Below are 14052 nucleotides of genomic sequence, written 5' to 3' on the forward strand. Positions count from 1 at the left end.
ATATTTATATTTATATTTATATTTATATTTATATTTATATTTATATTTATATTTATATTTTAGCTTCCCCTACATCTTTTCCCAAGGGGAACCTGGAAATGCCATTCCGAGGGCCCACAGAAGAGGAAATGCCAGAGTAAATCAATCCAACTTGGCTCCGAAGGAAGGCCTGGGCTACACTTGCAAACAGGAACAAAATAATGATGAATCATACCTTTCTTCCCAGATGTGAACCCTGAAACCCTGCCAAGGTCTCTTTCAGTTTTTTATTGATGGAGTAACATGGCCACATCCCAGGGGCTTGGCTCACTCCTTCGCGGGGCGAAGTCTTGGTAAATGTTTTATGCTTGCAAATCTTTGAGCTCGCTGAGCTGTGACGATGTTTGCCCATCACGGCCCATCCTACGCGCTTGGGTTTTGGGCACTGCTCACACGCCAGTGGCATCTCAGCACATGACATGCCAACAAACATAGATAGCATCTACCCTGAAGGGTTCAAGAGCTTTGTTATGGTTGCTATCATGGCGGGTTGTGGTTTTCTTTTGTTTTCTGAAGCCCACAAAATTATTGTTATGCTTTTCTAACAACAATTCCACGTTGCTAGAAAATGTTGAGCTGGGATTCAGAAGCCCTGGGTACAAAACCCAGCTCTGCCATTTGCTTAGCTTTGTCACCAGGGGGAGATCAACAAAACTCTCCAAGCCTCCATGTTCTCATCTGCAAAATGGGGATGACAACCATGGGTTGAACGCCTGCCCTCCCTGCCTCTCTTGAATGCTACAAAGCCAAAAATCAAAACGTTCATGAAAGTACAGGGCAAATCGCAAAGCGTCTATAAATGTAACATACCCCTGTTTGGGTTTTTTTCGAATTTGAAATTTGAACCCAATGACCGTGTATACATTGGACCGGGTGACACAGGCCTGGAGGAAAGTTCCAGCCATGTGGATAAACTGAGTATGTCAGAGGAAAGCCCCTAACCGCTGGGCCACGCCGTAAGGCTACAAGAACCTAAATTATCGACCCCCTTCAATGCCCCAGATACTCCAGGACGCTAAGAACACAGTGCTTGACAGTGTAGACCCGCTCTACGAGGAACCCACAGTTCGAACATTAAGTGAATATTTGGAAAGCAAAAGTGTAAAAGCAGTCGTCGAGAAATGGCTTGCGTGCTGTGAGACCCGAGACGTGCTCCACACAGGAGGGGACAACAGAGCCGGCTGTCGACAGGTAAGGAAAAATGTGCTCCCCCCACAATCCAGTCACTGTAGGAATACACAGCAAGGCCTTTCAGAGGAGGGCGCTGAAGGAGATGTGGACTTTCTCGGGCAGTGCCAGCTTGGTGGGGAGGGGAAAGACGTGGGGACGTGATGTGGGCGGCCCCCACTCACCCTTGGTGGGTGGAAAGGGGCCGAGAGCCTCAAGGGAGGGCTGAGAGGAGGTGGGGAGGGTGGCAAAAGGAGCAGAGAGGAGGAGGGTTGAGTGTGGAAGGTGCACACGGTCAGGAAAGGTTTTCACCATCCGTAGGGAAGGAAAGAGTCGAGGCGGATCCCACTTTGGCATTTCCCACAATCCTTGGCAAATGCCGAGTCGCGAAGCTTCTCGGGGCCTCCGTTTCCTCAAATGACAAAGGAAAAGCAAGCACCGTTGAAATGTCACCACCATCATTATAGGTGGCGGGTCTCTGGTAAACCGGTGACTGACTGTGTAGTCGAGAGGCCGTAGTCAGTGTTCCCAAGGTGACATAATCTGAAGGGAAGGTCAAGTTTGAGGGTTGCCGAGTAATTTTCTCATTCAATTTTGCATCCTAATTGGTGGCTTTAGAACCGTCTTCTCTTAGTTCTTATTTTCTCTGGCTGCAGAGTGTACTTTGGCAGGAGACTGGGCCACTCAGGCACGTTAACAGGGCCTCTTTCCCTCTGGTGGATGAAGTGTCTCACCCTTAAACCAGAACCATCTGTGTAAAATGACTGGGAGGCACTCAGAGCGCCGGAACCACAAAATTCCAGCTTTGGCTTTGGCTTTCTGGCAACGAAAGAAGAAAAACGCAGCTCTTGTTTCTTCAAATATTTCCTGCTCCGCAGTCTACCCCGGTCTAACTTCAGTTCTCGATTAGGAAGCCTTGATGTTTTTGTGGCCCATTCTCCTAACTGCCTTTGGAGATATTGCTGGAATGCGCCTTAAGGTCATGGTATTGGCTGGGAATAAAATGATTTCTCAAAGAGGACAAACTTCATCCATCCTGGCTCATTCCTACACAGGTGTATAGACCAAACAGAAGAAAATCGCCTGTGTGTTTTCAAGTCTTGCCAAGACCTGAATATGAAAAACATGTGAGACCCCAAATGACTTCTTTTTTTACAGAAGGTATCTTTCAAGACACCCCAAGTGAGTCCAGAGAAAGCAAGCCATGAGCTGTGAAAATATCTTGCCTGATACCTGCCAACAATGGCCAAAGAGTTCCTCACAAAGCATCGGCCCACATTATGATAATTGGGGGCGCCATGTACATCACCGGATAAAGTCCACGGTGTGGACTGACCAGATAGGGTAGGACCAAGATATTTACCCAGACGAGTGACAGCTGTTGAACAACCCGCTGTCCTCCACACCCCAGGAAGGCTTAATGATCCCACCCAACCCAGGACTTGCTTTGGTGTCAGGAGATGAAAATCATGTGGTTTGGGGGCACAAACGTTTTTAGCTATAAATAATACCCTTTAGATTGTTCCAGTGCACTGAGCCAAAACCTAAATGCTGTGAGGTTTCACCCAACAGAACGGTTCCTTAAATAAACACCGTGCAAGGACAGAAATGACCAAGATGGAATCCAAAGAACAGAGACTGACTCTAAACGGATGACCCGACTAAGGAGAGAAAACCTGTCCAAGCCTCTAGCAACAAATGCCAGCTGAGGACCTCAGGGTGCCGAACAAGAGCATTCAAATCCATCAGCGATGGAAAGCGCCCACCGAAAATCCGATAAGAAAGTATCAGGTCGCTGCACCGTACAGACGAGGAACCAAAAGGTCCGGACAGATTTAACAAACCAGCTCAGGGTTGGAAGTCACGACTGTCTGACCCCAAAGCCCACTGTCTTCCCCAAGACCCACTGCTCCCAGCGCACCTGTTTCCCCATCGGTGTGTGACCTCTTCAAGGGCAGTGGCATGGAACTGTCCCATCCACCTGGTACTCCCCAGTACGTGGAGACCCGTGTTACCTTTGAAGTTGTATGCCGTTTTCCAGGGTGTTTCCTACCCGTGACAATGCGCCACAAGCCAGGTGGCTGAAAACAACAGACATCTATTTCCTCCCAGTTCCAGAGGTGGGAAGTCTTCAGGGTTGGCACTCCTGGGGGTTTTGAGGGAGAAACCGTTACTGCCTCTCTCCTAGCTTCTGAGGGTTCGCCCGCAATCCTGGGCTTCGAAATGCCCCACTCCAATCTCTGCCTTCATCTCCACACGAGGGGGGGCTCTCTGTATCTCTTCTACTAAGGACAGCATTCATATTGGATTAGGGCCCACCCCAACGCAGAATGGCCTCGTCTTAACTTGATTATATGTGTAAAGACCCAATTCCAAATAAGATCATATTCACGGGTACAGGGATTAGGACTCCACCATATCCTTTGGGACCACACATTCAACTCGTGACAGAGATAATAAACTCATATTTCTTGAATGAATCAAGGACCAATCATGGATCCTCTCGGGACTTCTGACGTAATCCCCCATGAACTCGTCTCTGGACACTTTAGATCCCGAAGAACCACCGTTCCGCCTTCCTCCCACAGCCTGAGGAAGTCAGTCAGATTTGCCCAAGCTTCCGCCATACTGGAAATGTAAAATGGTGCCACCACTGAGGAAAACAGCACGGCAGTGCCTTGAAAAATTAAAGATGTAGAATTGCCATATGACCGAGTTCTACTTGTCCATCCTGACCAAGTGAGAAAAAAAAAACTCTTCTTTTATTAGCTATCAAATCCCACTTCCTTTCCTCCAAAAAAAAAACCCAGAGCAGTTTTTACAGCTCTATAAAGAAGATTGAGAGCCTCTGGATGTCATTTAAAAAGGATTAAGAACACAAATCTAAGAGCCCCTCCTTGACCACTGGGAAGAATTCTTATTATCGTGAAAAATACCACATTTAAAAAAAATTTTTTTTAACATTTATTAATTATTGAGAGACAGAGAGAGAGCACGCATGAGCATCGGAGGGGCAGAGAGAGGAGGAGACACAGAATCCGAAGCAGGATCCAGGCTCTGAGCTGTCAGCACAGAGCCCCACGCGAGGCTCAAACTCGCGGGGCTCCAACTCAAAAACCACGAGATCATGACCTGAGTCGAAGTCAGATGCTTAACCGACTGAGCCACCCAGGCACCCCGAATATCACATTTTTAAATGCACCAATTACTTATGTGTTGCCTATCAACCCGTGATATCACAAAGAAATACCAGTTTAGACTTCTCCTATTCTGACTGTAAAATCTTTGTTTGTTTGTTTGTTTGTTTGAAAGCTGATCTTTGAAGCATTTGATGATATTTGCAAAACATACATTTTATGCAGTACCTCCAAGATATCCATCAAGAAGGATGTACTACCCAAGAGGATGATATTGACAGCAATGTACAAAAAGTGGCTGACAAAGTCCAAATTAAGAAAACCGTAGACAGTAACAAGGCAAAATATAAGCCCGTTCGGGCAATAAGCATTTGCATGTGCTGTTAAATATAATTTCCACCAGGTGCATGAAGCACATGAGTGATTGTAGATTAGGAAAAAAAAGAAAGTGCTTTTTGCAGCATGGACACCCCTCCTCCGATTATGTGGCGGTGCTTTGAAGAGTTACACGCCCTCCACAATTGCCAGGTGGTGGTATTATTACCGCCTTCACCGTTCCTCATCACGGCCAAGGTTGCACATGAAACCATTACAAAGGGGTATTTTCCCCTCCATTTTCTCTCATCTCCCTGGAAATCCATGGTTCATTTAAGCCTGCGGTGCTCAGCATACACTCCAAAGAACCCCAGGGTTCCAATACTAAAATCAAAGAAAGCTCGTCTTCCCAATTCGCAGGGAGAAAAATAAGCAAACGAGGAGAAATTTCTCAACGTTAAGTTTTATTCCGTAATTTTCCTTGTCCACGTGCGGCACTCACTACCTTTAGCTTGCTGGTAACTACCAGAGATAACAGAGCAAACGGGCAAGGCATATTACCGCACCGTTCCCACCGGACTGGGCGCGTGCCGCTAGCCCACTTCATGCTGATGGGGGTAAGGCCAGTCTGCATCTGTGTGTCTTTCTCCCCACTGTAATCTCACGTCTCCCTGCATATCATGGACTATACAGCTCTAGAGTCTCTGCTTCGCCCAAGACTTGGCCCCTGGGAGCTCGCAGTAAATGCTTGCTGTAAGAACGAGCAATAAGGATGCCTATAATAATAATAAGAAGAAGATAAACAAACAAAACACAAGACAAGTGTTGGCAAGGATGTGGAGAAATTAGGACTCTTGTACGTTGCCGGTGGGAATGCAAGATGGCACAACCACTGTGGAGAAGAGTATGGCGGTGCCTCAAAAAATGCAACATAGAATTTCCGTATGACCTACTTCTGGGTCCACACCCAAAACTTACTTCCGTAAGTTCTACTTCTGGGTCCACACCCAAAAGAATTGAAAGCAGCAACCTAAGCAGACTCCTATATATCCATGTTCACAGAAGGATTATTCACAAGAGCCAAAAGGTAGAAACAACCCAAGTGTCCATCAAGGGATGCATGTCTAAGCAATATGCGGTGTATGTATATAATGGAATATTATTTGACCTTGATAATAAAGGAAACTCTTATACACACTACAACATGGGCGAATCTTAAGGACATCATGCTAAATGAAATAAACCAGATACAAAAGGACAAATATTGTATGATTCCACTTATAAGAGGTATCTCACATAATCCAATTCATAGAGTCAGAAAGTAGAATAGAGGTTACCAAGGGCTGGGAGGAGGAAGAAATAAGGAGTGAGGGTTTCATGGGTTCAGAGTTTCAGTTTGGGATCGTGGAAAGTTCTGGGGACGGGCCGTAGTAATGGTTTCACAACAATGTGAGGGTACTTAAGGCCACCGAACTAGACGCTTACGAGTAGTTAAAATGATAAAGCTCGTGTTATGAATGTCTGACCACAATTTTCAGAAGAATGAGCAGATGCGTGTCAATAGCTAACAACATTCTCTAGTAAGCATCTGGCTTCCAATAGCCCCATCACCCAGCCATCTTTAGAAACTTGAGAATGAAGTTGCTAAGGTACAAGATGTGGGTATTTTAAGCCTACCTACAGTCTCTGAAGCGTGAGAGTGCCTTTCCTCGCACTATTGCCCCAGTATGAGCAGCGCTTTGCAGGAAACAACACTTTAATGTTTGCCTCGCTAATGAAGCAATTCAATGTGGCATTTCAATGTGTATGAGAACTTCCTTAACTAACGGATGTGCTGAGCAGCTTTTAATGGGATTCTTGTCCATTTCCCCCCTTTTGTTTTTTTACTTGTGCATATTCTTTATTGGCTTTTTTTCCTACTTCGTCTTATTGATTTATATGAGCTTTAAAGACTTAAACGTTAAGGAAATTCACCTTTCATGCATCACGTGTGTTGCAGATAGGTGCCCCAGATTTGTTTACTTTACCATGTTTTAGCTCCTCTGTGTCCAACACAAATTCAGAATTTTTATTTCTCTGTATGTGTCCTTTCTTTTATAGCTTCTGGGTTTTCTATCCTACTCAGAGAGGTTTTTCCTCTTCCAACTCTAAAAACAAATTCATTCAAACTTTTAGACTATCTTTGCTCTGTTAATTCAATAGTGTGCCAGTAGTGTTGCCTTGAGTGGAATAAAATACAGTTGAACCTTGGTTTGCGACCATAATTCATTCCAGAAACAAGCTTATAATCTAAAGCACTCACATATCAAAGCGAATTTCAAGAACCATTGGCTCAGTTGTGATCACGTGACATTTGGCCCCATGTACTGCTCATATTGTGACATCACTCATTTATCAAGTTAAAGTGTATTAGAAATGCTTGCTCATCTGCAAAACACTCGCAGAACAAGTTACTTGCAATCCAAGGTTTTACTGTATAAAAATAGTGAATGAGAATGTTAAGACGATCTATTGAAACGGAAGTGACACAACTGACCTTAGGCCAATTGATTTTTAACATGCCTGCCAAAACAATTCAATGGGAGAATACCATTTCCAACAAGTGGTACTGGGACAACTGGATAGCCACATACAAAAAGTGAAGTTGGATCCCTTCCTCACACCATATGAAAAAACCCACTCAAAATGGACCATAGACCTACATATAATAGCTAAAACTATAAAACTGCCAGAAGAAAACATAGGAATAAATCTCGGTGCCCTGGGGTTAGGCAATAGTTTTTTAGCTATGACACCAAAGCACAAGAGACAAAAGAATAGCACAGGTGACAAAAAAAAAAAAAAGATAAATTGGAATTCATACAAATTAAAAACTTTTGTGTTTCAAAAAACATCATAAAAGTGAACGTATAACCCACAGAATAAGGGAAATTACTTGCAAATCACGCATCGATAAGAAATGTGTAACAGGAAGATACTATTTCACGCCCACCAGAATGACTAAAGTTAAAAAAGGCAGACAAAATACCAGCCCACAAAAGCACTGACAAACAAAATGAAAAATAACAAGTTTGGGCAAGGATGTGGAGAAACTGGAGTTTTCCAGTCACCGGTGGTGGAGTTGTTCAATGGAACAGCCACTTTGCAAAATAGCTTGGCCGTTCCTCAAAATACGAGACATAAAGTTAGCGTGTGAGTCAGCAGTTCCACTGCGAGGTAGATGCCCAAGACAAACAAAAACATGTGTCACGCGGAAACTGGTATGTGAATGTTCACGGTGGCGTTATCCATAAGAGCCAAAAGATGAAAAGAACCCAAATGTCTATCAGCTGATGAACATACAAAATGTGGCATATTTATACAATGGAATAATACTCAGCAGTTAAAAAAAAAAAGCAGTACTCATGTTACAACACAGATGAGCCTTGATAACATCATGATTTTTGAAAAAGGCCAGTCACAAAAGACCACGCATTGCATGATTTCATTTATTCGAAATGTACAGAATAGACAAATTCATGGAAAGGGAAAGGAGCCTGGTGGTTGCTTAGGGCTGGGTGCTCAAGTCATGGCTAATGGGAAGTGACCGCTAATGAGTATAGGGTTTCTTTGGCAGGGTGATAAGATTGCTCTAAAATTAGACAGCGGTCATGGTTGCTCAACTGTGAACACAGTAAATTCCCCTGAACTGTATATTGTATGGGAGTGGATTTTATGGTCTATAAGTTGTAACTCAATAAAGTTCTTTTTTTAACTTTGTTTTAAAAAACAGGCCGTGGGAAATCGTCTGCCAGCTTCGGTGTTAGTCTTTCAACGTTTTGCACTTTTGAAATACAGTAAAACCTCAGATCGCGAGGAACTTGTTCTGCGAGTGTTCCACAAGATGAGCAAACATTTTTGATAACTTTTAGCTTGATCAACGAGCACTGTCTTACGATACGAGTAGTACATGAGGCCAAATGTCACATGATCGCAACTGAGCCAATGGTTCTTGAAGTTCACTTTGATACACGAGTGCTTTGGATTACAAGCACGTTTCTGGAATGAATTGTGCTCGTCAACCAAGGTTTTGCTGTATTTAATACAAATAATGGGAAACATACAAAGGAATAAGTGATAAAAAAAAAAAGGAATATGAGTGAACAGAGGAAAAAAATCAGAAAATAGCACAGAGAGATAGCTCAGAGAAAGACTCAAGAAAAATCGTCTTTTCTTCCCTCTGCATGTACCAGTCCATGGATAAATGCCCCATCATCCAGGAAAAATATCAAGTTGGAAAGCAGAGAGCCACTGAAGTCTGTTACTGGGAGATGAGGGTGGGCCCAGTGAGTCAAGCCCACACAGGTGTCTAATCCTGCCCCCAATTCTTTCCTGATGGGAAGCTCATTGCCAAGTGACTCAGCCACACTGAGCATATCTGTGTCCTTCTTTCTAAAAGGGAAATAATATCTATCTTCACAAGTATAGAGCTCAAACACTTGAAAATTGTTGATACATTATAAAATAGGAATATTATGACCATAAAATTGATTTTTCTTGGTTGCTGTGGCATGGGTGAAGGTTTCCAACTAGACTCTTTACTTCTTAACATGAGTCTAAATACGCCTAGAGCAGAGTAAGAAATTCATATCTATTTTCCAAATAAACCCTGATATAATTCAGGGCACCTGGGTGGCTCGGTCAGCTGCGTGTCCGACTCTTGGTTTCAGCTCAGGTCATGATCTCAGGGTTAAGAGTCCTGCACCGGGCTCCATGCAGACAGTGTGGAGGCTGCTTGGGATTCTCTGTTTCCCTCTCTCTCTCCCTCTCTCTCTGTCCCTTCCCTGCTCATGCTCACTCTCTCTCTCTCAAAAATAAATAAATAAACATTAAAAAAAAACCTTGATATCATTCAATCTAATGGATCAAAGTTCTGGCCCAATCTTTGTAAGCCTCAACCAGTTATAAGCATTCTCTGGGCCACCATTTCCTTGCCTGTCAAGAATGAAGTGTTTCTACAGTCAGACAGTCTGGGGTGTCTTCCAGTTCTAAGTCAAATTATAGGTCAAATGTCACTTAGAAGTCAGAACCAGAACAAACTGATAATAACTAAAGACAATAGAAAGCCCTTGTTTTCCCGAAAGTGAATGGTCCCGTCACCACCACTCAGTTCCTGACCATTGGCTCGTCCCTTGTTTTCTTGGTGTCTTTCCTCTCATCTGTCCCCAGCCGGGGCCCCACCTTCAGGTGCAGACTCCTCCCTTAGCACCCAAACACAGCACCTGGCTGTGCTGAGCTCTGGCCACGATGCTCATTTTGTATGACCTCAGGCACTCTCCGCTCTCCGGGTGCAGAGGAACCCAGGTGTGCACGGCTTTTCGGTGAGAAAAGTTTCAGGGTCACATAAGCTTGGGCATCAACTGAATCGAAGATAGACAATTTGACTTTCGTTTCCTGATTTGACCTAGGATGTCCCCTTTCCCTAGGTTCTACCAGGCCAATCCCTGTGACCGTGGTGGCAAGGGAAACACCCAGCCAAAGAAAGCCCAGAAAGCAAACATTGACTGAGGCCTCCTGAGGGAGATTCATGGGAGGGAGCACACAAAACGCATCCAAAAGTTACTCCGGACCTTTTCACTTCTCAGTATTTTTTGAGAGACTTGGGACAAGAGGTGGGGCCCACCTACAGAGATCATCTTTGTCCCTTCTGGGCTCAACGCTGATAAACTCTACAGACCTTCACAAAGAGGAGGTGTGTTCTTTCTAGAGAAAGGAAAGAACGACGAGGTGTCTCCAACCCTCCATTCTGGATGCTGTTGGCCACTGGCTGTCCTATTTCTCCTTTCGTGCCACACGCAGAGCAAATGCAAGGGCGTCTACACACACAGAAGGCCTGGGCAGGGCAGTGTTTGCAGCAATGGGCCACCCCACACTGGTCCCGTGGGTTCCAGGAATCAGGAAGGAACCCTGTTTGTACCCAGCCCTCACCAATTGGAGGCCAGAGACAGAACAGGGGCTTTGATTCTGAGGCTCCCCCGGTGGGGGTCAGTGATCTATCCAGCCTTGCCACCACTTCCCTTGGGCACTGTGTCCACATCCCAGTTGCCCAAGTCAGCTCCGTACCTGAGAGGGCAGCCGTGTCTCTTGCGGCTCTCTCTCCAGGAAACGCCATTCTTTCTCTTCCCTTCCTCTGATCAGCTCCGCTGGCTGGGACATCCAGGGCCGCCTGAGTCTCTGGGGAAATCGGTTCCTTCAGGAAGGTTTGGCTCTCAGTCAGTCCTGCACTCCCCTGACCCAGGCTTTCCAGATTCTCCAAACTTCCTCCAGGGACCTGCCGGGTGACCTACTGTGGAAGCATTTACTGAAACACGTATCGAGAGAAGGACCTTCTCTGCCTCCTGCCCGCATGCGGCCATGAAGTGCCCAGGCACCCTGACAGTGGTCGGCACGCTTGTCCACTCTGCCTCGAGGGTTCAGAGAGTGTGCCACGGACTCAGAGGCCCTGGTGGCCTACCGAACCCCTCCCCTTCCAGAGGGCCTTCAGCTTGGCCGACAAGGTGGGCATCCATCTTGTAACATGATTTCTTTGGTTTTCTTATGCAAGTGAATTAACATCATGCTACATAAGTGAAGCTCTTCATATGAAATGCCAGGTCTTGATTAGCATGATTACCTTCGTAAAGCAAAACAAAACAAAACAAAAAACTTCTGCTTTCTATCTCAACATCCTCTCCAGATTCTCTTTCTCTTTGGGGAGAGATTTCAAGGGCCGTCATGGCTCATTATTGGGTCAGTTCCCACCTCCTTGCTCCCTGGGGCCAATAGAAATGTTGAAGGTGCACTATTAGGAATTTATCCAAAGGATACAAAAATGCTGATTCAAAGGGGCACGTGCATCCCAACGCTTATAGCAGCACTATCGACAATAGCCACATTATGGGAAGAGCCCAACGTCCATCGACTGACGAATGGATAAAGAAGTTGTGTTATGGACACACAGTGAAATACTACTCAGCGATGAGAAAGAATGAAATCCTGCCATCGGCAACAACATAGATGGAACTAGAGGGTATTGCGCTAAGTGAAATAAAGTCAGCCAGAGAAAGACAGATATCATATGATTTCACTTCTATGTGGAATTTGAAAAACACAACAGATGAACATAGGGAAAGGGAAGGAAAACTAAGATAAAAACAGAGCGGGAGGCAAACCATAAGAGACTCTTAAATATAGAGAACAAACTGAGGGCTGCTGCCGGGGAGGTGGGGGGGGAATGGGCTAGATGGTTGATGGGCATTAAGGAGGGCACTTGTTGGGATGAGCGCTGGGTGTCATAAGTGGGAGACGAATCACTGGCTTCTACTCCTGAAGCCACGACTACACCGTATGTTAACTAACTTGAATTTAAATTTTAAAAAAAAGAAATGTTGGAGATGCATTCTTGACTTCATTCTATGGTAATAATTTATAAACAACATCACTCGGTATGAGTCGAAAATCCAAAATAATCACTTCCCACACAGAGTTAGAATCCACACTGCAGTTAACACCAACAAGGTGCCACATGGTAACTCAACAGCCCCACTGACTAGCACGCGCTGTGTCCCAGCACCTCGTCCCAGGCTTTACAGTAGCCCCCTTGTCTCCTCCTCTCGACAACCCTATTACGTAGACACTACAACGATCAGATTCCATAAACGATAGAACCAAGGCACAGAGAAGTTCCATGCCTGCCCAAGATCACACAGCTATGAGTGGTGGAGCTAGAACGTGAACTCTGGAGGTATGGTTACAAAACCTGTGCTCGAAACCACTCTACTACGCCACCTTGAGTTCAAGAGACATCCCGGATCCCAAAGAGGAAGAGTAAAAGCTTTGAAAAGCCTATTAATGTTGAATGGATTTTTCTCAAAGGTGCCAAAGGGGAAATTACATTCTGAAGCACGCAGAAAAAAATCTTGAACACTTTCTTATCCCCAAATTAGTGGTCGCCTGACGCGTTTCTAAATTTTCACTGAGACCCCCAGACCACTTGGATCTCCCATCTGTTTTCCTTTTATGGAAAAATTTGGAGCATTCGGCTTCTTTCAAGTCTCCTGTTCACTTATTTTCCTGGTCATCAAAACAAAGCCACCAAAGGTATATTGGATTCAGCAAGGAAAGGATACAAATGTCGTTTTATACTTTTGCATCTCGGTCCCTTGGTTTCTGCCCATTGATTCCATTGAAGTTGGAATCTCAAACACTACCCCACTGGAATTTTCCTGTTCTTCTTTCCAAAACACAAGATACGACCTTTTTGTTCCCTCTTATACCACCAGCCAGAAGATGACGATGCCCGTGGGCCACTCTTCCCCAGTTTCCAGGGCACCCCAGCTACCCATTGCTGCACCCTCATCCATGGCCCAAGGCAAGACTGCTGCTCTGTCTCTCCCTACGCTTTGGGGTGCAACACGTCTTATGTAAGTTCTACCATCAAGCCTACACCTCTGCTTCTTTCTCTATGAGTACCCCTTCCTTTTTAAATCCTTATTAATAGATCACACCCAGAGTGTTGATACAACTCACAGAATCAATAGAGCCATTGACCTACACTGGCTAGGTGGCCTCTTCTGTGGGCACCATGATTTTGTATTTAAAACCAAGACCATCACGTTGGCCCCATGTGGACGCGTTGCCCGTTTAAGCAGCGCCAGGACCGGGCTGGAAAGTACCCGCGGGCCAGTGAGCCTGGGTCAGCTGAAAATCAGGGCCATCCCTCTGCCCTTGATGCATCCCGGCCATCACATCCCAATGGGGGACCTGGATTTCAGCCCTGGAATGCATGCTGGAAGCACTGACCTCTGAAGGTCATCTCTGTGCCCTCACAGCCACTGAAAAGGGTTTTCAGAAAAAAGAGAGTACCACATGTTAAAAGTTGACAGTGCCTGTGATTTATCACCTCCTTAGCAGGTGAGTCTCGACCGAGAGAGGCGCTCACCTTCCTGGGAGGGTTAAGTGGGAAGCTTTAGGGACACGGACATGTAGGGAGACATTTGGAGAACGGTATTCATTCGCCGTTTAATACAAACGTGTCTACGTTGCAAAACTAAAAATGCACATATTTAAGCTACAGAAGACGTCAAGTAAAGGTGACAGCATTTTGGTGGGCAGGGGAAGGAGGAGGGAAAGGGTAAGGACACCAACCTGCCGTGGCAGGCGCCGGGCAGAAGCATTGTGCACTGTGCCTCACGCCGACCCCCCTGCAAACACGGGCGGGAACGGACCACATAACTCTGACTCCCTTCCCTACTCTGAAAAGTTTGAGGGGGGCCCGGGGGGCTCAGTCGGTTAAGCGTCCGACTCTTGATTTCGGGGCACGTCATGATCTCACAGTTCGTGAGTTTGAACCCCGCATCGGGCTCTGCGCTGTCAG

The sequence above is a fragment of the Panthera tigris genome, chromosome A3, assembly GCF_018350195.1.
Source record: "Panthera tigris isolate Pti1 chromosome A3, P.tigris_Pti1_mat1.1, whole genome shotgun sequence".
NCBI classification, from domain to species: Eukaryota; Metazoa; Chordata; class Mammalia; order Carnivora; family Felidae; genus Panthera; species Panthera tigris.